The sequence below is a fragment of the Macaca mulatta genome, chromosome 8, assembly GCF_049350105.2.
Source record: "Macaca mulatta isolate MMU2019108-1 chromosome 8, T2T-MMU8v2.0, whole genome shotgun sequence".
NCBI classification, from domain to species: domain Eukaryota; kingdom Metazoa; phylum Chordata; class Mammalia; order Primates; family Cercopithecidae; genus Macaca; species Macaca mulatta.
The window spans coordinates 67181949-67208818 of record NC_133413.1 but is presented as its reverse complement, the minus strand read 5'-3'; the positions used below and the strand labels follow the sequence as shown (position 1 = coordinate 67208818).

The following is a 26870-nucleotide window of genomic DNA, read 5'->3' as shown; positions in this document are numbered from 1 at the left end:
ACCTTCCAAAAACCCCGCCTCCTAATACCATCACCTTGCAGGTTAGAGCTCCAACATATGAATTTGCTGGGTGACATACACATTCAGTCCATTGCACAGACTAAATATGAGAGACGTCATTCACTAAGTCAATGTTTCTAGAACTACACAAAATGTCAAAATAACTAGGAGAAAAGAGAAAACTACTTAAGTGTGACATCAAGGGGAAAACGTATCACAGACCTTGGTAGTTTCTTACAGACAGGACTGGTGATAGAATCTGCAGGGCCTAGCGAAAAATAAAAATGTGGGAACCCCTTGTTCAAAATGCAGCCCCCAAAGTGCCACTGAAAGTACCAAAATATAAAATTTTTTCCTTTACTTTATGGTCTCTGACTTGGCTTCTGAAGATGTTTTTTATTTGCTATTTAATGTTGCTCTAAGTAAAGAAAATTAAAACATTAAATTATAAGGACAAATTTTATTATGCATTTTCATATTGTTTTAAATGCAAATATAAGAACAGTTTACTTGGATGCAGAATCACCAGAATTACACAATTCTTATTTTGTAGCTCGTGCATGCAGGTGCATTTTATTCTTACCAAAACAAAGGAAAGTACACAAAGTTAACTCAACTGTTTTCATTTCACCTCTTGGTATGTATATACTCTACCAACCCTCTACTTTAGGCTACAGATAAGGAAGGAAGGATTGAAGGTGAAAGGAACAAGATCATCGCCCCATGTCATCCTTGTCAGCATAAGTGATGGCTAATACAAAGAAGTAACACCAATAAAAAAAGGATATCATACGGTCTGTTGGTCTTAGAAAACCATTTCCTTCTTTCTGCATTCAAAGGAAGTCCTGGTTCGAATAGAGACTGGCCTTTGGGGAGAGTCAATGCCCCAGCTTACACTGTCCTCACTCTAAGTTTCTCTGAAATCTTACCTGTCATGGACCCATGGGAATTCTGGACTCATAAGGCAACTCAAATGCTATGTGCTAATTGCGTAGCAAGGAACCGGACACCTATTGCCGTGATCTCCTCTGCTCACGTGCTTCTTCCTCTTCCCACTGGACTTCATTTACAAAGCTCAAAAGAATTTCAAGACAGTGACAGCAGAGCATTAAAAAGCAGCATGAGCCACTCTGAATGTGCTCCCTTTGTGACTACAAATGTTGAACACCAGTTTGCACATATTATTGAAATCTATTATATATGGCCATCTAGGAAGGCTCGAGGTAGGGTAACAAGGCAGCGTTAATGACATATCACTGTGGGATGGCTGTTTTCACCAGTGCATTCACAGAGGGATGCTTGGAATGTTATCGGCTCCGGTATTCTAATATTGCCACATGAGATACTATTGTCATGCTCCTCAGTGGTATTTCCTTCCAAAAATAAGTACATTAATTAAAAATTTAAAAAGTACACAAATATAATGAACAAATAATACTTAAGCAGGAATTGGCAGGAATGAATGGAGGAACACTACCGAGTCATCTTACAACAGCAGCACAACCCACTGGCAGAAACTCAGACACGGAATGATGCTTCAAATGCTACTAATGGACTACGCAAAGGAGATACTGAATCTATGAAGGGTATTGAAATGTGTACTTTTCTTCAACTTATAATTCCACTCATTTTTAAATTCTATACATGTCTAGAGTAAAGAGAAAATTCTTGGAAAATTGCTTTTACATTTATTTTTCTCCACTATAATTCAAGAACATTTAAAAATAATATGAGGGACTGTAACTTCATGATGCCACAAGGGAAACGTCACAAATAAGGAAAACAAGTTGATTTTAGTTAAAATAAAAGAAGCATATATGACATAACATTTAAAAAAGAAAAATCCCAGTTTTTCAGGCCACACAGACTTGTTCACTAGCTGCACTCTGGACCATGAATTCAGCCATTCAGATTCACATCTTGGTAGGATTTACTATCTACCCTGGATTGGAATATTGCCATTATCAGCCTCCAGTGAAATAATGGGCTTAGGCAATAATGAGTTTTAGTTACTAAAACCGTAAGATGAAAAGTTGATAGGTAAGATCACAGTGGATGAATCAGGCTGATAACCTAGGAACTCATTGATCGATCTTAACATTACCAAATATGACATTGTGTGCCTCCTCACAGAAATACACACCACCACCTGGAAAGTATCAATGCCAAAAATATTGAATTGAATCTGATGAGGCATCTAGATCTATCTACAATCTAGAAGAGCACGTTAACTGTATATTAGCATGATTTTACACTCATCGTACTAATCATCAAAGTCCAAAATGTGGCGAACGCTACATGACAACCTATTATCTTTCATAAATGAATTGCAGGGAGCCAAAAATGTCAGGATGTGGACACCTGTAGATGAAAATGGATTAAAGCTACATATTCACCAAATACAATTAGTGAACCTTGTTTGGATCCTGTATTAGTCTGTTCTGACACTGCTAATAAAGACATACCCAAGACTGGGCAATAATTTATAAAGAAAAAGAAAAAGAGGTTTAATGGACTCACAGTTCCACATGGCTGGGGAGGCCTCACAATGGTGGTGGAAGGCAAAGGAGGACCAAAGGCACATCTTACATAGTGGCAGGCAAGAGAGCTTGTGCGGGGGGACACCCCTTTATGGAACCATCAGGTCTCATAAGACTTGTTCACTACCAAGAGAACAGCATGGGAAAGACCCACCCCCATGATTCAATTACCTCCTACAGGGTCCCTCTCATGACATGTGGGAATTATGGAAGCTGCAATTCAAGATGAGATTTGGGTGGGGACACAGCCAAACCATATCAGATCCTGATTCAAACTAAGCAACTGGAAAAAAAAAATGCATGTGACAATTTGAACACTAACTGGATAATCTGATAATATTTAGAAATCATTATTAATACTTCAGATAAGATGATGTTTGCACGCTTATGTTTTTAGAAAAAAAAGAATTAACTTATAAAGATAAATACAAAGACTTTTATAGCTGCAAGTAATTCTATGATGTCTGGAATTCAAAATAATCCTGTGGTGGAGGAAGGGGAGTATGCATCAAATCAGACTGGGTGAAGTCAGATGATAAGCACATAATGCGAGCAGAGTTATTCTATTATTATATTAATAGTGTTATATTAATACTATTAGACCTTATACTATTCTCTCTACTTTTGCACCTATTTGAGATTGTCCACAATAAAAACTTTAAAACATAAAAATTTTTGAAAGCAGTATTTAAACCATGGTTTCATACCACGAGCTGTAGTCTTTACTCATATTTCATCCCTCTTCATGGCCTCTTCCATGGTACCAGGTGTGTGTTACTCACTTTATGTATGTTCCTTCGTATAAGCTGTTCCTCTGTGCCCTCAAGTGTCCAATTTACATAATCCCCACATTGCCCACACCCTTTCTTCCGTTTCTTGCCTGGAAACAAGAGACTTCAATACAAAGAAAACATATTTAACCCATTGATTGTTTTCTCCAGTGAACTTAGTCTGTCAGAAGTTAGTCTTCATTCATCTTTATCTTCCTCTCAAATGTTTAAATAGATGCCAAGTATGTAACATTCCTTGGTATAAATAAATGAAACCATGTAATCATCATTTTCATCTATGTTTTCTGACTTCCTTAAGCAAATTTCCTCCTCCAAGATCTTGTGAAGCTCTTCAAACTTCTGCTAGCATGCTTACTAAGTCTATCGCGAGTGTCATTTTGCATATACCTACACTTATCTGTTTCTTCCTCCACAAGAAAGTGAGAGTTTTGAAGGTGGCAAGTGTTTCTTATTCCTCTATCTCCAGTTTGACATACACTAAGAATTCAATAAAAAATTTTTTGTGTAAAGGAAGAGAGGTAAGAGAAACAGGGGCAGGAGGGAGAAAGAAAATGTTTAAATAAATACATTAGAAACTGTGAATATTAATAGTTTAAATATTTGACTCCTATATTTTTCCAGTGTTGTTCGCCTGGTAAATCTGCAGGGCTCATACCTTAAACTTGAGTCATGCTTACTACTTATAACTAGCTTCCACAAATTCTCCAATTGTATAAGAAGACGTGAACTATGAAAATCCACAAATATAGTATCTGAAAACTCACGAAGTACAAGGTTAATCACACAAGATTAGGATTGCATCCCAAATCTGAAAATAAAATCATTAACAAAAAAGGCATACTATTTTTGAATAATAAATTAGGTAAAAAATTTTGCAATGAATCAAAATTTCCATCAAAGAAGAAAGGAGAAAATATGTACATGATCACAAAATTAATAAAAATGGACATTATTTCAAGAGGATTTGGCTTGAAAGCTTCTAGGTATTAGTTTGTTTATTTCTGTGTGTTCAAAAGTTGTGAAATACATAGTTTCTAGGATAGAGTGACCAAGTATGTTTTATTTAATCATCATTCCACATGCCTTCCACCTGTTGGGAATAGACCGTCTCTATCAGGTCCTGTCTGCTTTAAGTCAACATCACTCTATTCATCAAGCTGACAATCTTAAATGGAAGTCAGTGTTCTATTTGATTTTCTGCCATCATAATGTGCCTTCAGCCACAGCCACTTTCAAATTGCTTTTTCCTGGGGAAGATTGCAATATGATAAGCTCACAGCCAAAAAGCCTTAATAAATCAAATGGCATGGAGAATAAATGTAAAAAATGCACTAAAAGAGGATGTCAGATCTCATTTATTTTTCATTTTACTCTTTCAGTACACATATATCTTTTTTATGTTGAAATATTATCTCTAAATCATCCATTCAAAAGGGGATTTTCAAATTAATTTAATTTTCATAGCTTGTGCAAGCAAAAACAATAAGTAAACAAACAAAACAATCTTTCAATGGCTAAGCTGTGCTTTTTCTTTCTCCACGGAACACCTGCAGGCTGCATTGACTTCTGGGAGAGCTGATGCACTGTCTCAGAACGTACAGGTTTTTAACATGAACTTATACAACAGCAACTACAAGAAATTGTTCTGGGGCCTACCAAAAGTTAGGGATACCTGTTATTTTAGTCTATTTTCTGCTGCTATAACAAAATACCTCAGACTCAGTAATTTATAAAGAAAATACATTTATTTGTCTCACGGTTCAGGAGGCCAGGAAGTACAGGTTCAAAGGGCTGCATCTGGTGAAGGCCTTCTAGCTGCATCATACCATGACAGAAGGCATCACATGGTGAGAGAGCCCGAGGAGAGAGTGCACCAGTCAGAGAGAGATTGGGGGCTGGAACTTCATTTTTATCAGGAACCCAGCCTCACAATAACGGCGTTAATCCATTCACAGAAACACAGCCCCTCATGACCTTTTCAATTCTTAAAGGCCCTACCTTTCAACACTGTTATAATGGCAATTACACTTCAACATGAGTTTTGGCGGGGACATTAAAACCGTAGCACCTGTGCATCAGTTAGGATCTGTTCCTCGGCAAATAATGGCACACAACAGGGCTTAACACACCATTTACTTAATATGGATTCAGAGGCAGACAGCACTAGGGTTGGGCAGGCACACCAACAATGCCACCAAGGACTCCACACTTTTCACCCTTCCTCATGATCCATAGTGTGTGAGCTTTTGTCCTTGGGCTTCTTTTCTTTTTTTTTTTTTTTAACGGAGTCTCACTCTGTCACCCAGGTTGGAGTGCAGTGGTGCAGTCTCGGCTCACTGCAACCTCCACCTGCCAGGTTCAAGCAATTCTCCTGCCTCAGCCTCCCAAGAGCTGGGACTACAGGCATCTGTCACCACGCCCAGCTAATTTTTGTATTTTTAGTAGAGGCGGGATTTCACATGTTGGCCAGGATGGTCTCAATATCCTGACCTTGTGACCGGCCCACCTCAACCTCCCAAAGTGTTGGGATTACAGGTATGAGCCACTGCACCCAGCAGGGCTCGTTTCTTTATAGCCATCATATGCTCACACAGCAGTTGTCCAAAGGGAGGGAGGAAAGAAGGCAAAAAGAGCTTTCTCTTTGCCCCATTCTCTCTTCTGTCAAGGAGAAAAATCTTTCCCAGAATCCCCCATAGAGTTCCCATTTGGGTTCCTTGGCCAGAACTGGGTCACATGCATAGCCCTGGAAAAAACACTGGCAAAACAAATGGGGTTAACATGATTAGCCTGAATCAATTACAATTCAACCCCTGAGGTCTCACACTGTTCAAACAAAGGAAGACTTCACTGCTAAATGATGAAGACTTCACTATTAGCAAATGCCTTCAATCAGTCAAAAATTATATATTTATCCCTAAAGACACCTATAATTCCATTTTCAGCAAGTTAATACATTAAACAGGGCATGCAGTGAAGTAGAATAGAAATCAAAATACAAAAGATAGATAAAATATTAGCCTTGATAGTTGGAGCTTTAATAAAAGGCCAAACAAGCTTTATTCTTATTTTTAAGATAATTCTAAGTGTGTGATATTTACCATAAAGGCTTCATTAGTGAATGTTAGAGATTTATCATTTTCCTTTCATGTAATGACCTTTACCATTAGTGAATGACATTTGTTAAATTAAATCAACAAGTTATCCAAGAAGAAACATGAAATTGTAGAGAAGTGTCTAAATGTTAATGTTGCAAGCCCATGAATAACCTTTAAGTTGTCTCTGCAGAGGCTAATTCATCATTAAATGCGACCAGTTCACTAGCACTGAGGATACCAGGAACACCTATTTTCTATGAGATCATCACCATTATTCAGATTCTACACAAGAATTTTTCAACAACCTATTTATGAGTCTACCTAACCGTATCATCAAAAAGGACTTACCAAGTTCTTACTTAAATACAGCTATACTATTTCCCTGCTGTACCAAATCACAATCATATATATACACACACACACACACATATATACACACACACACATATATAACACACACACACACACACGTTTATACTGGAATTTTTTTTTTTCAAAAAAAAAATTGGATGGAGTTTTGCTCTTGTCGCCCAGGCTGGAGTGCAATGGCACGATCTCCACTCACTGCAACCTCCACCTCCTGGGTTCAAGTGATTCTCTTGCCTCCGCCTCCTAAGTAGCTGGGATTATAGGCGTGCACCAACACGCCCGGCTAATTTTTATATTTTTAATAGAGATGGGGTTTCATTATGTTGGCCAGGCTGGTCTCAAACTCCTGACCTCAGGTGATTCACCTGCCTCAGCCTCCCATAGTGCTGGGATTACAGGCATGAGTCACCGCACTTGGTCTGGAAGGATTTTTTTTTCTAAGACAACTGGTGCTGACTCCCAGCAATCAGCTTTTCCTCTTCTAGTTTCCTGCTAATCATTCATTTGGTAACTGCCCATAGCGCTGCCTTCACTGAGCTCTGTGCCATCAGTTACAGGGGGTTCTCCTTAGAGAGGAGCAGAGTTGTCCCTCCGTGCTTTCCTCGAGCGGTCACATTCTCCACAGTCCTCAAATATCACATGGACTGTGGTTCACTTGGGTGTATTAAGTTGTTTTTGCATTGCTATAAAGAAATACCTGAGACTGGGTAATTTACAAAGAAAAGGGGTTTAATTGGCTCATGGTTCTGTAGGCTGTACAGGAAGCACGATACTAGCATCTGCTCAGTTCCTGGGGAGGCCTTGGGAAGTAAAATCACAGCAGAAGGCAAAGAGGGAGCAGGCACATTACATGGCCAGAGCAGGAGCAAGAGAGTGAGGGGGGAGATGCCACGCACTTTTAAACAACCAGATCTCGCAAGAATTCATCCTCAGGAAGACAGCACCAAGCCACGAGAGATCTGCGCCCGTGATCCGAACGGCTCCCTCCAGGTCCCACCTTCAGCATTGGAGATTACATTTCAACATGAGATTTAGAGGACAGAGATCCAAACCGTATCAATGAGCCATCCCTGTTTGGGTCTGTCCTCAGACAAAATGCTTCCGGAAAAGGAGCTCAGATCCTTTGTGTCCATATTTGTTTCACTCTGAAATATCCTTAGACTTGCCACAAAGCAACGGAAGCAAATGAAGGCTGTGTTGTCTCTTTCTGACGCCTCAGCTGATACGGCCTGCCCAGAGAATGAAACTCTACACTTCCTGTACATTTTCTTGATACAAATATAATATTTAAAAGAATAATAATTTATTTGTTTTCTTTTATTCAGAAAATGAAACACCTCTGACAAATCTGTAATGACCCTGAATTCTGGATGATGAAACTGTGTGGTCTCATATTCCATGCTCTACTCTCCTGTGCTTTCACAAGCTTTTAATATAAACATCGTCTTTGGAATCGTTAAGGGTTTTTTTTTCCCCCCCTAGTGGAAAACTAGCAGTTTTGAATTCCCACTACTCATTCGGAAAATACTTAAGCACTTACTATCTGCCAGGTGTTGAACAAGACACTCAACAAACGCCATCTCTAACCTGTTGGTAATGATTGCTAACCATTTAGGCATTTTCTGCATTTTTCTGTTGAGGGAATGAATGTGCAGAGAGCTTAATGAACCTGCTCAGGGTCCCACAGACAATAACTAGAGGTGCCAGAAACCCATAGGACTGTCCAGTTTGGGTTTTAGTGTACTAACACTACTTCTAAGAATTGTGTCACTTTGTTCCTACGAAGGTCCCAAGAATACTAAATGGAGAAAGGAGAACCTCTTCAACAAATGACAACGGGAAAACTGCATACCCACACGCAAAAGAATAAAACTGGATCCTTATCTTCCATCATACACAAACCTCAAATCAAAATGGATTAAAGACTTAAACCTAAGACCAGAATCTGTAAAACTGCCTAGAAGAAATCAGAAGTGCAAAGCTCTATGATATTGGTCTGGGCAATGATTTTTGGGAATGACCAAGAAAGCACAGGCAATAAAAAAGCAAAAATAGACCAACAGGATCACATCAAACTAAAAAGATTCAGCAAAGCAAAGGAAACAATCAACATAATTAAGAAACAACCTATAGAATGGGAAAAAATATTTGAAAACCACGTATCAGATAAAGGGTTAACATTGAAAATATGCAAGAAACACAAAAGACTCAATAGCAAGAAAACAACCTGATTTTTAAGTGGGCAAAGGACGAGAAAAGACATTTCTCAACATAAGAGATACAAATGGTCAATGAGTACATGAGAAATGCTTAACATCAGGAATCGTCAGAGAAATGTACGTTAAAACCACAATGAGATACGATCTCACACCTGTTAGAATGGTTGTATCAAAAAAATGAATGATAACAAGTGTTGGTGAGGATGTGGTGAAAAGGGAACCCTTGTATACAGTTGGTAGAAATGTAGATTAGTACAACCAGCATGGAAAACAATACGGAAGTTACTAAAAAAAAATAAAAATAGAGCTACCATGTGATCCAGCATTCCCTTTACTGGGTGTCTATCCAAAACAAATTAAAATCAGCGTATCAAAGAGACATCCACACTCCTATGTTCAATGCAGTATTATTCACAATAGCTAAAATATGAAATCAACCTAAGTATCTCTCAACAGATGAATGAATAAAGAAAATGTGGCATATATACACCATGGATTATTACTTAACCTTAAAAAGAGGGAAATCCTGTCACTTGCGACAACATGGATGAACCTGGAGGACATTACGTCAACTGAAATCAGCCAGGACAGAAACACAAATACTGCATGACCTGACTTATGTGTGGAATCTAAGAAAGTCTAACTCCAAGAAGCAGAGAATAGCATGGTGGTTACGAGACAGGGATGGGAGGGTTAGGGGGATGTTGGTCAAAGAATACAAAATATCTGTTAGACAGGAGTAATGAATCCAAGAGGTCTATTATACAACATGGTAATATAACTAACAACAATGTACTGTATTCTTAAAAATTTTAAATAAAAATATATAATTTTTTTAAATTGTGCCTCTTGGTAATACTTTGCCTTGCTTATGTGGCCCTCGCCTACAGTTAGCACATATCATTTTTATTCTGGAGCTCAGCGATACATTTGGTGTTTCTAGAGTGGTGGCCTCGGGCTTCAGACACTTCCTGGTTACCGTCTTCATCAGGATCACTCATAACTGAGGCGACATTTCACTTTTAGTGTGTTTCAGTTGCCCCCAACAGTACATCTCTGAGGCACAACCACCCACAAATTCAGAAACGCAAAAAGCCCAAGAGGCATGGGGCAGCTAATCCCAGTTGAGAGACGGCAGCAGGCTTCCCTCTGGCCCCAGCACTGCTTATCGGAGGCTCTTCCCTCCCTCTCCCTGCTTGTTCTCAGTCCTGGGCTTTGCTCAGGATGACAATGGTAAACTCCACAACGATCCCATAAGCCCCACCAATGATCCCTCTTTTGCTCTACAACTTCAGCTCTGACATTTTGCAAATTTCCTGTCCCCTGTTCCAGTTCCTCTCTCATTTTCTATACTCAGAACTCTCCCATCTCCTCTGTGCTACCAACAAAATAAAACAACAAAACCGCCCTCAAAAATCTGTCATTCTCTTGGACCAGCATTACCCTTAGTGCTTTGGACGATGAAAGCACAACTGTTTGTTGCACCTCTTTTTGTTTTTATTTTATTTTTAATTGGCAAATAAAAGTTGTATATGTTTATGGTGGGGAGGTCGGGGAAAGGGGAGATGGTTGTCAAAGAGTGCAAAGTTTCAGTTAGATGGGAGGAATCAGTTCTGGTAGTTTATTGCAAAACATGATGACTATAGTTAATGTACTATGTATTCCGAAACATCTCAAAGAAAATATTTTAAGTGTTCTCACTACAAATAAATGATAAATATTTGAGATGCTGAACTTTTTAATACTTACATTCTTAAGTTTTTCAAGGCTTTTCTAATAAGTCTGGCATTCCCGCCCTTGGCAGTGTGAGATGGAAGATGATGTCGCAAGGGTGGCGGAGAAGCAGCTGGGCTGAGCTGTTAAAGCACAGAGACCGGGGCCAGACTCCTCAGCCTGAAATCCTGCTTCCACCAAGCACTAGCTGGGTAATTTCAGGTAAGTTACTAAGGCCTTCTCTGCTTTGGTTTCTGTTTTATATAAAATTGGATTAGATATAGGAAGATAAAATGAGTTAATACTTGTAAAGTGCTTAGAACAGTGTCTGGCACGTAGCAAGTACTACATAGTGTTTGTCAATTACATTTTTAAAAGAAGAAAAAAGAGAGCTTTGAACTGTTCCAGAACCAAAAGAAACTGAGTTATTAATCCAGAGTTGGGTGTTGCTGAAGTGTTACTTTCTATTACATGTGGAAGGGGTAAGTTACTCCCCTTATCATGACATCAGGCTGTGAGGACGAAGAAAGGTAGCTGTGGTTGGACAGAGGGAGACAAGATTGGAGCCCCAGTCGTCTCACAGGGACACAAGGCAGTCACAAAAGGGAAAAATGAGGCAGAGCAGCCAGAAACCAAACCAGAAATGAGAAAAGAAAGAAGGTGTTGATAGATCACTTCTGCCGACGACTGGTTTCTAGGAAGAAGCCATGTAACTGAAGTTATCTTTTCAAATGGTTTACACACTCATTCTCTTTTCATTTACAACTTGTGTAAAATTAAACTATTTTTATTCATACTGTGGGTAAGTGCAGCTTAACAATGGGTCATGCCAGCACTTATTAGTGCTAAGCTACCCCAAGCACAGCAAGATGCATTTCAAACACATAATCTCATTTAAATACAGCAATATTGCAACAGAAATGCTGTGGTCTGCATTTTGCCCACGAAGCACTGGAGGCCCAGGAAGGTCATAACCTCTCTCAAAGTCAGAGGGCTAGTCAGAGCAGAGCTGAAATCCAAACTCATAGCCACCTGCCTCCACAGTGCACTCGCAACTGCTCTGTGAGACTCTGCATCTTAAGGTCTTATGCAGCAAGTGCTGCGAAGTGGGAAGAGCTCTAGATTAGGAGGTAGGTGGGTCGCCCTTGGCTCCTGCTGGGCCATAAACCAGCTACTCACTTTGTATTTGAATCAGAGCAAGAAAATCCTGAGACTGTGGCCTGTCATATTCAAGATAGAAATTGTGCAACTCTGTAAGGATAAGCAAGAGTTTTGATTTATTTTTATCATATTTTATTTAGTATCTGATTTTGCCAAGTAAGGAAAACTCTAACCTGGAGGCGAGTGGGTGTTAGTTACGAGGGGAAAATAAGGAATTGGTTCAATCAGAAATGATAAAGTAGTTCAGTGGAGAACTATAAGAAACAAATTCTCATTTCCTCATGGCTACACAGAGAATACTGTTTCAGAGTCAATCACGATGAAAATTAAACATGGGACTTCCCAGGAAACTGTCTCATGAATTACCAAAGGAGATGAAGCAGGAGGGCGGTGGGTCTGTGGCTGTTGTCGTCTGTGTGCACCGGGGCCCACCGCTAGGGGGCAGCACCCCACCCTCCTTGCTCTCCTCCAGTTCCCAAGCAGGTGCAACCCCGTGCAGTGTCCGGAACTCACTTCAGTTCACAGGAGAGAAATTAGTATTCCCTTTAGCCCACATATAAAACCCTATTCTTCCATCTGGCTTTGATAAGTCATAAAGCCGGTATTTTGATCGTTCCCAGGCTTCTATATGTCTCTTAATTGGCTCTGACCCCAGGAAAAAAGAGATGACTGTTAACAGTAGCAACAACTAACACATGATTTATGCTAAATTGTGCCCTTGAACTTGGCTTCTTGCAACATGCATATTGATTTAAGTATATGTTAGCAAAATGAATTTTATTGGCTATTTTAAATACAAAAGAAAATGTAAAATGTGTCAATTTTTGACTCCCTGAGTAATCTCAAGGAATATTCTGAACCCGTATAACATTTATACTGCTGTTCATCAACGTTAGTAGTTCATCTCATCACTCGGTTCTAATGAAGGTCTAGGTCCCTGTGCTGATTTTTATTTCAGTAAATTTTAGAAGTTCCTGTGCCCTTTCTTTTCCCAGTAATGTGTTGGTATTCTGCTGATGTCTAATTATCCTTTTAGCATTCTTCTTTGAGAGGAGCAATGTTGCTGTAGTTTTTCTAACAGACCATTTAAATGATAATCTCTTTTAAAATTGACATTTTTTTTACTCTGTTGATTTAAGTGCAAGTACTTGAATGTACTTTGAGAAGGCATCATTGCAGACTCTGAGGGCTTGTGTGCCAGCTGGGGTTGATCACAAACAACGGAGTAAGGCCTCCCCATAAGACCTCAACCCTGTTTTGGGAATGGTTATGATGATAAACCATTCTGGGCATTCTCACTCTGCCTAATTAGGAATTCATATTTATTTATCTGACAGACACTGGTCCCAACTGCTCTCAAGTGTCCCCCCTACTAAGCACAAATTAATTGAATGGGGCAACCTTATCAAGACCACGTGCATAACGGGAAGTGGGAATGGGCCACTAACTAGCATCTAGGAAAAGATTTATTGGGTTATGCTATTAAGTTTTTTAACATTAAATCAATCTATTTAACACCTGACAAAAATCTTCAAAAAGATCAAATAAGAAGCACAAATGCTACTGCAAAAGCAGCAACCATAGAACCTGAAACTACTTATGATCGTAAAGGTAGTAAGCAGCTACCAAAACAGACTTTCTAACTATTTCTGAGATTCTTTGATATGAATAGAATTCTGGCAAACTAAACTTTCTTGTTAGTTAGACAGCACTCCCTCCTATTTGTATACTTAGCATCACCCACTCAAGCCAGTTTTGCAAGATGTTTCTGTTTTAAGTTCCTGTCCAGGAGAAACTAGATGGATCTTAAACAGAAAGTAGAGACACAGAAATATGAGATAGCATTTTAAAGGAATATGCATATAAATTCAATGTATATACAATGATTGTAAGACATATATGTCTCCCTTACCAGGATTAATCAAATAAACAGGCACAAAAGTAGTCTGGCAGAACTTGTTCTTTTTATTTCCCTTCTTTCAATAACAATTTCTTCCTCTTGTTACAGGTGGTATTAGTTCATGACATTTAATTCCTTAAATATATCAATAACACATTTTTAAAATGAGTATTCAATTATTAAACAACAAGAAAAAAGGAGGGAAAAAATTAAAAGCCTAAGTGACTTTAAAGAATTTAATTCCTTCTTGAGTCTATTTGATTACATTCAATCATATAGTCCCTGTGCGGAAATAATTCTGAGGAAGTAATCCAGGCAGTGTTTCCCAGCTGATTCAATTTAGTTAATAACTGGAGTTGTCAATCAATCAATCAAGTACCAATTAATTCATAAGGCTGCTGGAAAGAAAGTTTAGGGAAAATTTTATATCCTACCCTGGGAAGTACATTTATATTATCAATGTTTGTATTAATCTCATGTATGTTTCTTGTTATTTTTTAATCTTCACCTTTGATTAATTTCTTATTTAAACTGCCTTCTAATCTCATCAGTTGCACAAGTCAATATCCAGTGTTGACTACTGTCTGATGAGCTCAACTTCGGGATAGCTACTGCTCTGCTGTGTTTCATGTCTTAAGAGAAACAAGATCTATCGCTCATCAGAACTGCAACCAGAGAGAATTCTTCAGAGTACTCATTTGAAAACTCTATGTAGCACGATGAATAATGTTTTTCATAATGTTTTGATAACCATAAACCCAAATTTCATAATGTTGCTTCTTGTAGAGTTTGTCAATTCAAGCTTTACATTCCAAGTTCACTACAAGAAAAACAAATGCACTAAAAGACAAAAACAAAAACAAGGCAGTTCAGGTTCTCTGTAACTGACCAGGGTAAGCAGGGGTAAGCTCTCAGGTACTTTGTATCTTTCCATTCTCTCTTTTCATAAGTTTTACCATATATATTTCACATAAATTTTTGGAAAAGTGTTTCTCCTGCTAGCAGAGTTAGCCACTTATTGATGCTCAGCTCCAAATTCACCCTTTTTGCTTGCTCTGTGAAAATGGTTCTGAGCCACTTGAATATTTTCGCTTTGCTAACTGTTAGGATGTTACATTTTGTCAGTAAAGGCCACTGGTGAGATGCTGCAGGAGTGTTTTGCTTCCTGCTCTAGACAGGTTCCTGCAGGGCAGGCAGCTCACCCATACTCCCAGGCTCCTGCCCTCCTAGGGCAGGGCAGCCGGGGTGCCTGGCACCCAACAGCCACCTCCTGCAGTCTCTCTTGGGCACTGGGGGCAAAGGCTCAGTGCCTCCGGGGAAATACATTCCCACAAACAGCTTCCCTTGTCACCTTAGAAGGAATATCTCCAGTGAGTTCCAGAGGGTGGATTTCCAGCAAGTCCTGCCAGTGCCTCACCACAGTCACCTGTCTGCCATCCAGTGACACAGGGTTGTGCCCTTCCAGTGAGGTCTGGCCCTCAGCCCAGCCCTTCCTCAGGTGCTCATCTCGGGCCTGGGGGAGTGGCAGCTCCTTCCAGCTGCTATGCCAATATTCCTTAGAACCCTCTAGTTCTTATTAGCCAAACTCTCCTTACTCCAATCCCCTGTTACAGTTAATAATTCTTTATGTTCAGCTTTTCCTGTTCAAATTTCTGGATGATTTCTCTCTCCTAACTGATGCTTAGAATAACTAATAATGAGTAATGCTAAAGTCATATCACACTAACACCACTTAAAATTAACCAAAGTTAACTAAAGGATAATCCTTACCTGTTATCCTTTTATTACTGTCATGATAATTTTATTTTAACACCAGGAAAAAAATTAAATTTTTGAAAATTTTAATTACATGTCAAATATTAGTGGTAAATATTTGTTAGAGTAATTAAAAAGGTAAACACTTAAGAATTTTTATTTTGTCAGAAACTTCAGCATGAGTTACACAAATATTAACTTATTTGGTTCTATTTTTTAAAAAACTTCAAGGTATATTGTTGGTGCCCACTTTATAGACAAGGTAACGGAGCCTAGATGTTAAGTAACGTGCTCAAATTCACATAATCCATAAATGGTCAAGCCTAGATTCAAAGCCAGACTCTCCAGAGCTCCAGAGTCTTTTCTTAACACAACTCAAAGAATCATGGCAGCTTCTGCGGAAAGTCTATGAGTCAGCCATTTTCCGCATCAACACAACAGCAGTTGTGCTTCGGGTCCGGAGTTGCTTTCTCTCCTCCTTTGTTAATTTCATCTCATTCCCTGAATATATATGCAAAGTAATAGGAACTCAAGTTTACAGCTATCTTGGACAACTCGAATCTCTTTTTTAGGGCGGGGGAGTTAGAGAAGTGGCAAACTTATATTTAAAAATAATACTGCTTCACATTTTTCCTTTTCACATTTACATCTCTATACTAACATATTGCCTAGTGATCCCTAGTTGATAGTGAAAAACCGATTTTATATTTTATCTACACTTCCCCGTGGAAACAAACATTTCCTTTGATTACCTATAAATAAAACATTCCCCTGAGGAAAAAACTAAGGAATCATCTTTTGGGTTGCTAAAATGTTCATAGGCCTTCCCATCTCTTACAGAGAAGATAAACATTGAAATCTTGTTTGTTTAAAAATGGCAAAATCCATAAAAATCAAAGACAAATATCCATAACTTGAAATTAAAATGAGAATTCTGTATTGCTGGGTTTGAATCTGACTACTTCTTGGTCATTGTTAAATGCTTACTCACACGTCTCATAACACTGTCACTGAAAACTCAATACAGAACTCAAGGTAACATCACAATGCCCCCTGAGAACAAAGAAAGGGTAAAGAGTGCATATTTCCTGTTACCTTTCTCTTTCCTAAGAGAACAATGACAAAACCATAGGAACTAGAGGATGGCTCAAGGAATTAAACATCTTTACACAGAAGGAAGAAAAGAAACAAAACAAACACCTACTTGGCAAGGCCATCTCATCAAAACAGTCTAATATGTATAAAAACATCAATCCACTCAACATTCTCCCCAAGACAGCCGTGAGGAGGCAGGAGCTTGCTGATTTCCTCTGCTCTCCTCCACATAGCCTGTTCAATATCATTGAAACTTTTTCATTATTTTGGACTTGGAAATCACATTTTACTTTGTTCTTAGGGGAACGGCTATAGATTCTAACACTGAAGCTTCAAAATGCTAAGCTAATGACTAGGCTAACTGGACTAGTGAACAAAACTGAGCCCAACTCCGGCTTCATCCTCATTCCTCTGTCAGCCTTAAATAATTCTTTTCAGCAAAGCCAAGATAGGAGAAACAAATAGCCCCTTTCAAAAAACTGTTTTATATCTGCTGCTCACCTGCTTTTAAATGACTCAGAGCCATCCAATTTGAATTGCAAACCATGGGAAACGTTGCCAGGCTTTACTTGTAAAGCAGAACATACCTTATGTGCTCTCACATAATATAACAATAATTAGTCATTTAAAATCAACCAAGTGTTCTAGTTGTTTAAGAAGAATTTTATTCAATGACAATGTACATAATTTTAGAGACCAAACCACAGTGACTATGAAATATAAAATAGCTTAATCCAAGCTTCTGCTACGATGTAGACATTTTGAAATGCTTTTAAAATCTGGTATCTAAAGTCTATTCAGAAAATTATAGTCATATGCTTGAGTACTCACCATGTCTTACAATTTTTGATTAAAAGTAGCTTGTCTCCACGAAATGGATTCCACATTATTGGTGACCTACATGACAAAAGAAAAAAAATCAAGTTCAGAGGATAATTGAATGACGTGTAAGCTCAGCGCTCCATGGTTTATTACTGAAGTCCGGTTCCGTACACTTCAAAATTTAACTCTGTGACCTGAGAGCTTAGGAGTAGAGCTGAAGTAACTTCAAAAGCATTAATTCTGCATATTTTACATTAAAAATTCATAAGATTTTTCCAACCTTCCTCTTATGTGAGTCTGTTTTATTTTGTTTTTCAATGGAGAAAAACTACCCAGATCTTCAAATATAATCAGCTCTCCACCAAGATGTTCTTTGTTTGTGCTGTGGTTTCTCATCTCCTTGGGGAAACCACAGCACCCCCATTTGAGGAATACAGTTGATCAAGTCGGGAGGCCAACAGCTGTCTTTGAAAGAACTGTCTAGTGCTCTGGTTTTATTTTTCAGTATATTAGGTACCAGTAATCCCCATTTTTAAAAGCTGTTCATAAAAGCAATAATCCACAGGGAGAAAATCCAAAAATTAATCCACGTGTCCAAACAGAACAGTCAGGTGTGGGATTCCTGACTGTTCTATCAGGCACTGGCCTTACCTGACCGCTCCTCACACACCGCACAGTCGGGGAGCCACGCCCTGCCTCCAAGGCTTCACAGGGGGTGCAGTGTCACCAAACTACTTCTGTGTCCTCAAATCCAGGAGGGAGTACCACATTTTCAAAGGAATGCTATCCAACGACTAGTTGTTTAACATTTTTCCATTTTCAGTTTCAAAAGCCTAGCCTGTCTTCTTATAAAGGGCCCAGCAGAGTGTCTGGCACACAGCAGAATGCTGGACAGCTTCAGCCCCAATATAGGTGAGGTCTTGCAGAGGCTACCCAACTTCTGTAAGCCTCAGAGGACTGTTCTGAGGAGTAATGAGGTCACGTACAATGGCACTTGGTGACTATAATTATGTTTGCCCTTATCAATGACACCTTAATGGAGCAGAGGACTCAGGCAAGATGGGGTGCCCCATACCCCAGGCTGAGGAGTTTGAACCTGGTCTCCCAGCTGTGACCCACCACTCCAGTCTGCCTAAGACAGAGAGGCCTCCCTGGATGTGGGATTTCAATGCCATAAGTGGACCAGCCCTAAACAAACCAGGTTGGTGGGTCACCCTCACTCCAGATAACAGTAAGATGGGAAAAATGTGTAGAATGGGGTTGAACTGTATGAAACTGCTAAAATTTGACCATTTTCAATCTACCAAAGTGGCAAAATTGTACACCTTAACCAAATGATGACCAACTCCAAAAACAGTTGATCTGGCAGGGTGTGGTGGCTCACACCTGTAATCCCAGCACTTTGGGAGGCCAAGGCGGGTGGATCACGAGGTCAGGAGTTCAAGACCAGCCTGGCCAACATGGTGAAACTCTGGCTCTACTAAAAATACAAAAATTAGTTGGGTGTGGTGGCACGCACCTATAATCCCAGCTACTTGGGAAGCTGAAGCAGAACTGCTTGAACCTGGGAGAAGGTTGCAGTGAGCCAAGATTGCACCACTGCACTCCAGCCTGGGCAACAGAGCAAGACTCTGACTGGAAACAAACAAACAAACAAAATACAAAAATAGAAAATCCGTGCACTGTCGCCCAGAGTGCTGATTCCTCCTCCATAACACACCGGTAGTAACCATTCATTCTTTGTGTTCTGCTGGTGCTGACATCTGAATTCTCTGGAAGAATTTAAAGATGTACATCCTTGGTGGGGTGGCCCAGTTAATGGGGGAAAATAGTAAGAGCTATTTAAAGCATCCTCTTGTCCAGACCCTGCCAGCCTCGAATATGTTTTTTGGAAGGAAAGATCTGTCTTTGAACTTCCCAGCTAAACAAAAGCTAAAGTAGGATTTTCTGAAGGAGCAAGCATTTAATAAGTGAGATGGGCAAACCTGGCTGGCTCCAGCAGGTAGTGTCAAAGGGCCATTAGTTGAGGTCACATTCATAGAGCCTGCCAGGTGATTCTGATGCTCAACTCACACTGAATTTCGAGGCACTAACACTTCCCCTCTAGGTTGTCTTTTGAAATATGGTGCCTTGCCCACATGGACTTGAAATTCCTGGACTGTCTACACCACACACATGCATCAGACCAATGTCAATCAGTTTTAAGTTACAAAGAATCTGGCAAAAAAAAAAAGAAAAGAAAGAAAGAAACACCACCTTTGTGAATCTCTCTTACAGCAAAATTGAAAAACACGGGAAGACGGGCAGCAACTGAACTTGAATTTTCAACGTCTTTTGATGTGATGTAAACAGCCGGAGTTTGCGGCGTTCACTTTTTCTGAAATTTAATTCTTGGCTTCCTTTGAGTAGAAGGCATTACAGTTGATGTTCAACTGTAAAATGGATTTATGGTTTCCACAAATCACTCCCTGGGGCCTTTAAGGAACAGAAGCCCAGTGAGGCCGTGAGGAACTGTGGCTCAGGCAATGGCTTGATGTGATTCAGACTTCCAGCGGTCTCTGAGCTACCTAGAGCGTGAGAACAGGAGCCTGTGAGCGGCAGGGATTTGTGAGGCCTGGCCCTGTCTTCAGCTGATAAGCAGAAGACTCTTCATGGGTGTCCAGCCAACCCATCAGTTTTCATCACCAGTTATTAAAAAACCAGGGCCAGGGCCAGGTGCAGTGACTCACACCCGTAATCCCAGCACTTCGGGAGGCCGAGGTGGGTGAATCACGAGGTCAGGAGATCCAGACCAGCCTGGCCAGCATGATGAAACCCCGTCTCTACTAAAAATACCAAAAAATTAGCTGTGCGTGGTGGTGCACCCCTGTAGTCCCAACTACTCTGGAAGCTGAGGCAGGAGAATCGCTTGAATCAGGAAGGCAGAGGTTGCAGTGAGCTAAGATCATCCCACTGCACTCTAGCCTGGCAACAAAATGAGACTGTGTCTGAAAATTAATTAATTAATTAATTAAAAAATAAATAAATAACCAGGGATAGAGGTCTTTCATGTGCAAAGACCAGATGGCTTATCTGCTGCAACTTCATGCAGGCAACAGTGATTTCCAGTTCTCACAAACACAAAATCCTTCACTTTGAAGCCAGCCCACAGCCATTTCCACCATTTTCTTTCCTTTCAGCAAATGTGTGCTGTCTTCTGAGTCTGCTTGTCCACTCCCTGGATGTGTCACCTTGGAAGGTTTATTTATCTCCTCTGATCCCAGTCATTTTCCTGATTTGAAAAATACATCAGTGGGCAGGAGAACGTGTGAAGACTGAATGAAGTAATGCAGTGAATAAACTTACAGCAACGACTGGCACAAAGTGAGTTTCCAATGAGAGATGGAGATATTATTATTCTTCTATTCATAACTCTCTTTCAAGTTCAGTAATTCTAAACTTTTAAAATATAAGCTTTTTTATCATTGAGATCTGGAAAGGCCAACAGATCAGGAGACAAGTGCCACTGAAGAGATAGTTCATTACTCACAGGTCCCAAGAGGACGGGGTGCACTACATGGGGGCAGTGCATAGAGGGAAGCGTCAGGGTCAGTCTGGAGGTGGGTGCGGGAGTAAAGCACGAGTAAGAGCCTTTACTGTGGTTTCTATGGGGAACACAGGCAAGGCAGGACACGCAGGCTTAGGACTGGCTGGTTTGAATCATTTCAGGGCTCTCAGGCCTTAGGGGCTGTCCTTAGCTGTCTGGTCCCTGTCCTCAGGTGATTAGGGAAGGGAACACTGGCCCAGAGTGTGAAACCCCATAGAGGAGGTGGTGGGAGTAGGCTGTGGATTGGTTGTTTTGCATATGAAAGGCAAGCTCTCAGAGGAGTTGTGTGTGATCTCTGGGAATTAGCTACCCACTTCACACTTCATACCATCAAAGTATGAAGAAAAGAAAAGGCATGGTGAATACATAAACTCTCCTTCCATACCTTAGGAGACCTGCATATCTGAGTTCACATTAGGCTTCTCCTCACCCACTTTCCCCCAAATCCTCAAAGCCATTACATAGAACCTCTTGCAAATATACGGTCTCCCAGATAGTAGAGGCCAGCTCAGGGCAAAAAGAAATGCTCAGAAAAGTCTGTTGCTTTCTTCTTCTTTCTGAAATCCAGAGGCATCAGTCCTGCCATGGTTCACACCAACACTGAACCCTTGCCTGGAGGTGAAGTGAGAGACTGGCCTCCAAGAGTGACACATACAGACAGTAAGGCAGGCCCAGCATTCATTTTTCAAGATATGTTATTTCCAGATATTTCCCTTTAGTGAGATGTGGTAGTGATAGTTAATGACGGCTCCTCTTCCTGCTCAGAGTTCAGAAAGAATCCAGAAAGAGACAAAAACATCAGGTTTGTTGTGAGTGAAGCAGAACTGGAAACATTTTGCGTCTGGGGACATAATAGAGCATTTACATCCTCCCCTCCAATTGCCCTTTCCCACGGGCTGACAGACAGACCACTGCAGACCTCTCCATAGGGAGGGAAGAAGGAAGTGTATGGCCCTGGATAGGCTGTTCTGGGAAAGAGACCACCCCAATGATAGGAGCCATCCAGTTCCAGCTCCTTCCCGCACTTTCACATCCGACCCCATGCTCCCCTCCCTTGGGGATGATGAGTGCGGGGCAAGGAAAGGAAGGGAGGGACTTCTTTTTTATTAGCATGGGCCAACCTGGGATGATGGGGAGAGGAGAGAACAATGTTTCCTACAAATGTATGAGTACTTACTGAGGGCAGGGCTTTGGGCTGGGTCCTGCGGCTGCAGAGATCAATTAGGCAACTCTCCTTTCCTAATACTCATGGGCTGGCAGGGGAAAGAAAGGAGCCTTTGAAACAAGTCACTCTTGGCCACTGCAATTCACATTTGGTATGTATTAAAGGGGACAATGCTGTGGATATTCCAGATTTGTCTAATCTCACAGTTGCCTACTCCCACTTCCTGAGACCTCCAGCAGGATGGCTGTCCATCAACACACACACACACACACACACACACACACACACACACACACACACACCCCTGATAGTCCACGGTGTAAACCAGGTTCTCCCAAAATCACAGAAAGGCCATTTTAAAAAGCAACATTGAGCTCTTTTTATGTGCTGGTCTGCAGACATTCAAAGAAGTATTAAGTACAATGCTTGCCTTTTAGAAATGAAAGAAAATGTAAAACAAGATCAACATTATTTCTAAGGTAACCATGACACAGGCAAGTCTGTGGTAAATTTGTACAGAAAATGCAGGTAATGAGAAGAAGGAAAAACTATCAGAGACTGACATCATGCACACAGGCTTCCTGGAGGAGTTGGGTCTCTGTCTAGACTTTGAAGAATGTGTCTAGACAGAGAAAGAGAAAATTTCCAAAGAAAAGAAACAGCTACTTGAAAATCCCTGGTACGGGAGGGTTAAAGGCACATGGGGAAGGCCTCAAAGTTGGGTAGGTATTTCATCAAGGCATGGGCAACATGTGAGGGTGGCTACTTCTCAGACTGTGGATAGCAGTTTGCTGGCTTTTCAAGGTCAGAAGGGACTTCCACTCTGCCAGCTGACAGCCTGATGACCTCCAATCTCTGGCCTCAGAGGGTAGGCATACTGGAGGAATACTTAACACATCGGAGGCCAGAGGAGAAAACACGCAGAATCCTTCAATGGCCCAAGCAAGCCTGAGCCTGGCAAAGACTTTGCAGTCAGATCCGCCACGCTGTTGCATTTGCTACCTCAGCTGGCTGCTGTCACTGAGTCCCACTGGGCATAGAGACAATCCCATTGACACACTCCTGCCTCTCTTACAGGACAAGAATGGAAATGGCAGCACACGGTAGTCACCTCAAAACCACTTTCAAAAGGAGAGCCCGCACTGTTGTGTCCCCAGGACACCAGGGACTGCATGGGCACCTTTTCTGTGCTCCCCATCATCACCTAGGCAACCCACCTATCCTTTCTTGGTGAAGATGAGCCTCTACCTTTTGTGTATTCTCCCTTTGTGTTTTCATCTCACATGCCCTTCCTCGTCTGAAGTCTTGTGTTGAGGACAAAGCAGCCTAAGACGACCGATGCAGTCTAATAAACTGCACCAAGACAAGTGCTCAGCAGCAAATCTCTTTTCCTGACAGTTGTAAGATGCAATCTCCTTGTTGTTGGAGGGTGTCATGCACAGGGCTGGGCTCCTCCAGTCTGCACATCCTCCAGAGCATTGCAGTGTGACAGCCTTCATTAGAAGAGAAACTAACCCCTGGACAAAATATTGCCACCCTGGAAATTCGGCTCTGTGGGGTGCCATGAATATCTTACCTTCTGACAACCAAGTTTCCTCCAGAACTGACATATTCTTGGCCATGTGACATGATCTAAACTAAGTTTCCTGGTGGTTTTTTTTCTCTTTTTAATTGAGGTTTTGCCTGACAATCTAGAAACTGAACACACTCTGACAGGTGATGCTATTTGAAGCATTTGTTACCGTGAGGATAGGAGGAGGCGTGAGGCGGGGCCCCTAGCAAATTCACCTCCCTCTGTCCCCAGAGAAAGTTTCTGAGCTTCGTGGAGCTCATGTGCCTCAAGCACGTGGCTTTTGCCTTTCCCTTTTCCCGTGACACAAGTACACCTGTGGTAGCAAACGGGTCTGGAACACATGTGCTGCAGCTGAGGATCCAGCAAACCATACCTGAGTGTGCACTGTGTGCCTGGCACTGTGTTCCACCTGGGATGTGCATGTTTGGTTTAATCCTCCTTACCACCCCACAGGATAGGTATATTTGTGTCCACATTGCACAGATGTGGAAACTGGGTAACTGAAAGGCTAAGTGCTAAGATCGCTGAGCCAGTCTGTGACTCTAGCAGAGGCACTTATCCAAGGAAGATTTGGCCCCTCACCTCTGTCCTTTAAAAGGTGGGCGGATTGGCCAGGAGCAGCCAGACTCGCGTTAAATACTTGTGCTGTTTGATTTCTTTTTATTTTTCTGATATTTGTTCTCCTTGGAAGAAGAAATGGACCAGGAAAGGTAGATGGAAATCTCTTTAAATCGAAAAATGATCATAATGCATAGAATCACTGGAAGCACTTACATTGCCATGGAGAAGGAAGGGGTCGTCATCACGTGGATGTCAGCTCTCTTAGCAGCTTGTTTGTGCCCTACCTACATCTGAGTGCCTCGAATCCACCTTCATGACAAGTAAAACAGGGGCCTCAGAAAGCAAGGGGAGGGGAAAGGGAGTTGGAGCGCCTCCTCGCCATTGTAGAGAAGGCCTTGCTGCAAGCATCACTTCAGATTTGCCTCTGCTTGTGCATAAACGCACAAAAAGAAGGAAGCAGACAAACATTCTCATGGACCGGCAGAAACAACAGACTGCATTTTGCAAGTTTTCCCATTTTCCCCGGAAATGTTATGCTCTAAAGAGCCTGGTGCTCAGCTGCAGGGAAGTGTTTGTGGTGTCCAAGTAGTGACTGCTGCCCAGACAGAGGAACTACTTGCACCTCCATTCACCCAATCCCATCCACATCTTTTCCCAGGGTACCCAGGCTCATAAACTCCAGCAGATCTCCACCTGGGTGTGCTGGGGTCTGTGCCATAAGAGGCAGCATGTGGTAGAAAGGGGCTCAAATGAGAGTTAGCAGGCTTCAGTTGAGTCCGTCTCTGCCACTTCCAAGTCGGGTTAACTGGGTAAGCTAGGAGACGCTAAAACCCTGGCAACATCACGCAGGGTGCGTGTGAAGAACAAATGCAGTGGAGCTCAATAAAGGGCTTTGTGAGCTCGAAAGCACAATTCGATGTCACCCCTTCCCTGACTAGCACGTGGGCTCCCCAGGTTGGACCCCCTTTCCCTCTCCCCTGCATGTCCACTGCGGGCCTCAGTGTGTCTGGCGGGCAGGTAAGTGCCCAGGTCGCATACAGCCCTGAGACCTCTGCAGAGGTGGCCGCTTCCTTCTTTGTATCCAAGTCATCCTTCCACAAATATAGGACCTCTTTTTTGTTCTCAATCGAGAATATTAGGAGAGTTCTCTACTCTCACTATGGTGGCTCCCTTGCTTGTCCCATGCACCCTGGCAGGAGGTCAGTGAGGGCAGGATGGGGAGACCAATTCTCTCTCTCCCTGACTCTCCACCACTCTCCCCCACCCTACCCCCATCTCTCTCTGCCTTTGTGTATGTCTGTGGTTCTCTGCCCCGCCACTGTCTCTCCCTCTCTCTCTCCTCTCCCTCTCTCCTTGCCTCTCCCCGCTTTCTCCCTCTCTCTCCCTCTCTCTCCCTCTGCCTCTCCCTCTCTTTCTCCCGTCTCTGCCTCTCTTTCCCTCTGCTTCTCCCTCTCTCTCTCCTCCCGTCTCTTCCTCTCTGTCTGTCTTTCTCTCTGCCTCTGTGTGCATGTTTGTGCTTCTCTGTTCCCCCCCTGCACTGTCTCTCTCTCTCTCTGTGTGTGTCTGTGTCTGCCTCTCTCTCTCTATCTCTCTCCCTCTTTCTCTCTCTCTGCCTGTGTGTGTGTGCTTCTCTGCCCCACCTCTCTGCTGTCTCTCCCTCTCTCCCTGCCCCTCTGTCTCGGAGGCTCCCTCTCTCTCTCTCTGCCTTTCTCTCTCTGCGTGTGTGTGTGTGTGTGTGCACGCGCGCACGTGCACGCTATAGCACTTGCTTCTCTGGCTGCCCCCCCTTCTCCTGCTGTGTCTCCCTCTCTCTCTCTCTCTCTCCCCCTCCTTCTCTGTTTTTCTCTCTTTCTCTCTCTCAGTCTCCTTCTTTCTCTCCCTTCCTCCCTCCCTCCGCAACCACCACCCTCCAAGCACGCTCACATTCCAGCTGCCACTGTGAGGTGAGCACAATCTCCACCTGCTTCAGGGGTGTGCTGCACAGAGTGGGGAATCTGGCCCGGGAATTTCAGTTTGCTGTTGAGACATTTGGCTGTGGAAATGGCTGTTCCACTCAAGAGTGAGCACTTCGTCATAGAGACAGCATCTGTTTTGCCTCATGGGGAAAGCAGAATGATAGTTATTCTTTTTATTATGAGAACACCAGGCTGTGCCAAGTACATTATTCCCATGCAGGGGAATTTTACTAACACCATTGCCCTCCCTCCTCCTCCCCATCCCGTTCCGGCCCAGCATTCTCCCTCTCCCATGACAGTGTCTTTCCCCAGCCTGAGATTGCAAATGTCCTTTCCTGGCATCACACTTATGAAGGGGAATGAGAAGACATTTACCATTTTTATGAATTATATTCTGGGATTTTTAAAAAAACAAATTCACCTCAATTCTAAGAGACTATAGAATCAAATTCATCATGAAAGACTCCCATGATCACCAGGTCAGTTTTTTAGTAGATTGATAATGGACCTGTCACTCTTTGCCATTTCCATTCAGGAAAATCGAAGTGCGAATTTGAGGGACCGTCTGTA

The 26870-nt window shown here is 41.8% G+C and overlaps 2 long non-coding RNA genes across 2 annotated transcripts in view; one reads left to right on the top strand and one right to left on the bottom strand.

Annotated features, from left to right (window-relative positions):
* LOC144330792 (uncharacterized) overlaps positions 1-26870 on the bottom strand; it is a 232077-nt gene that overhangs the window by 151011 nt on the left and 54196 nt on the right. Inside the window, exon 2 of the long non-coding RNA XR_013397273.1 lies at positions 17470-17535. This is a non-coding gene — a long non-coding RNA (uncharacterized LOC144330792). The remainder of the gene's footprint in view (positions 1-17469; positions 17536-26870) is intronic.
* On the top strand, positions 10815-26420 carry LOC106999773 (uncharacterized). The gene is made up of 3 exons (XR_001446671.3): positions 10815-10949; positions 20640-20823; positions 23289-26420. It is a non-coding gene; the product is annotated as an uncharacterized LOC106999773 (long non-coding RNA).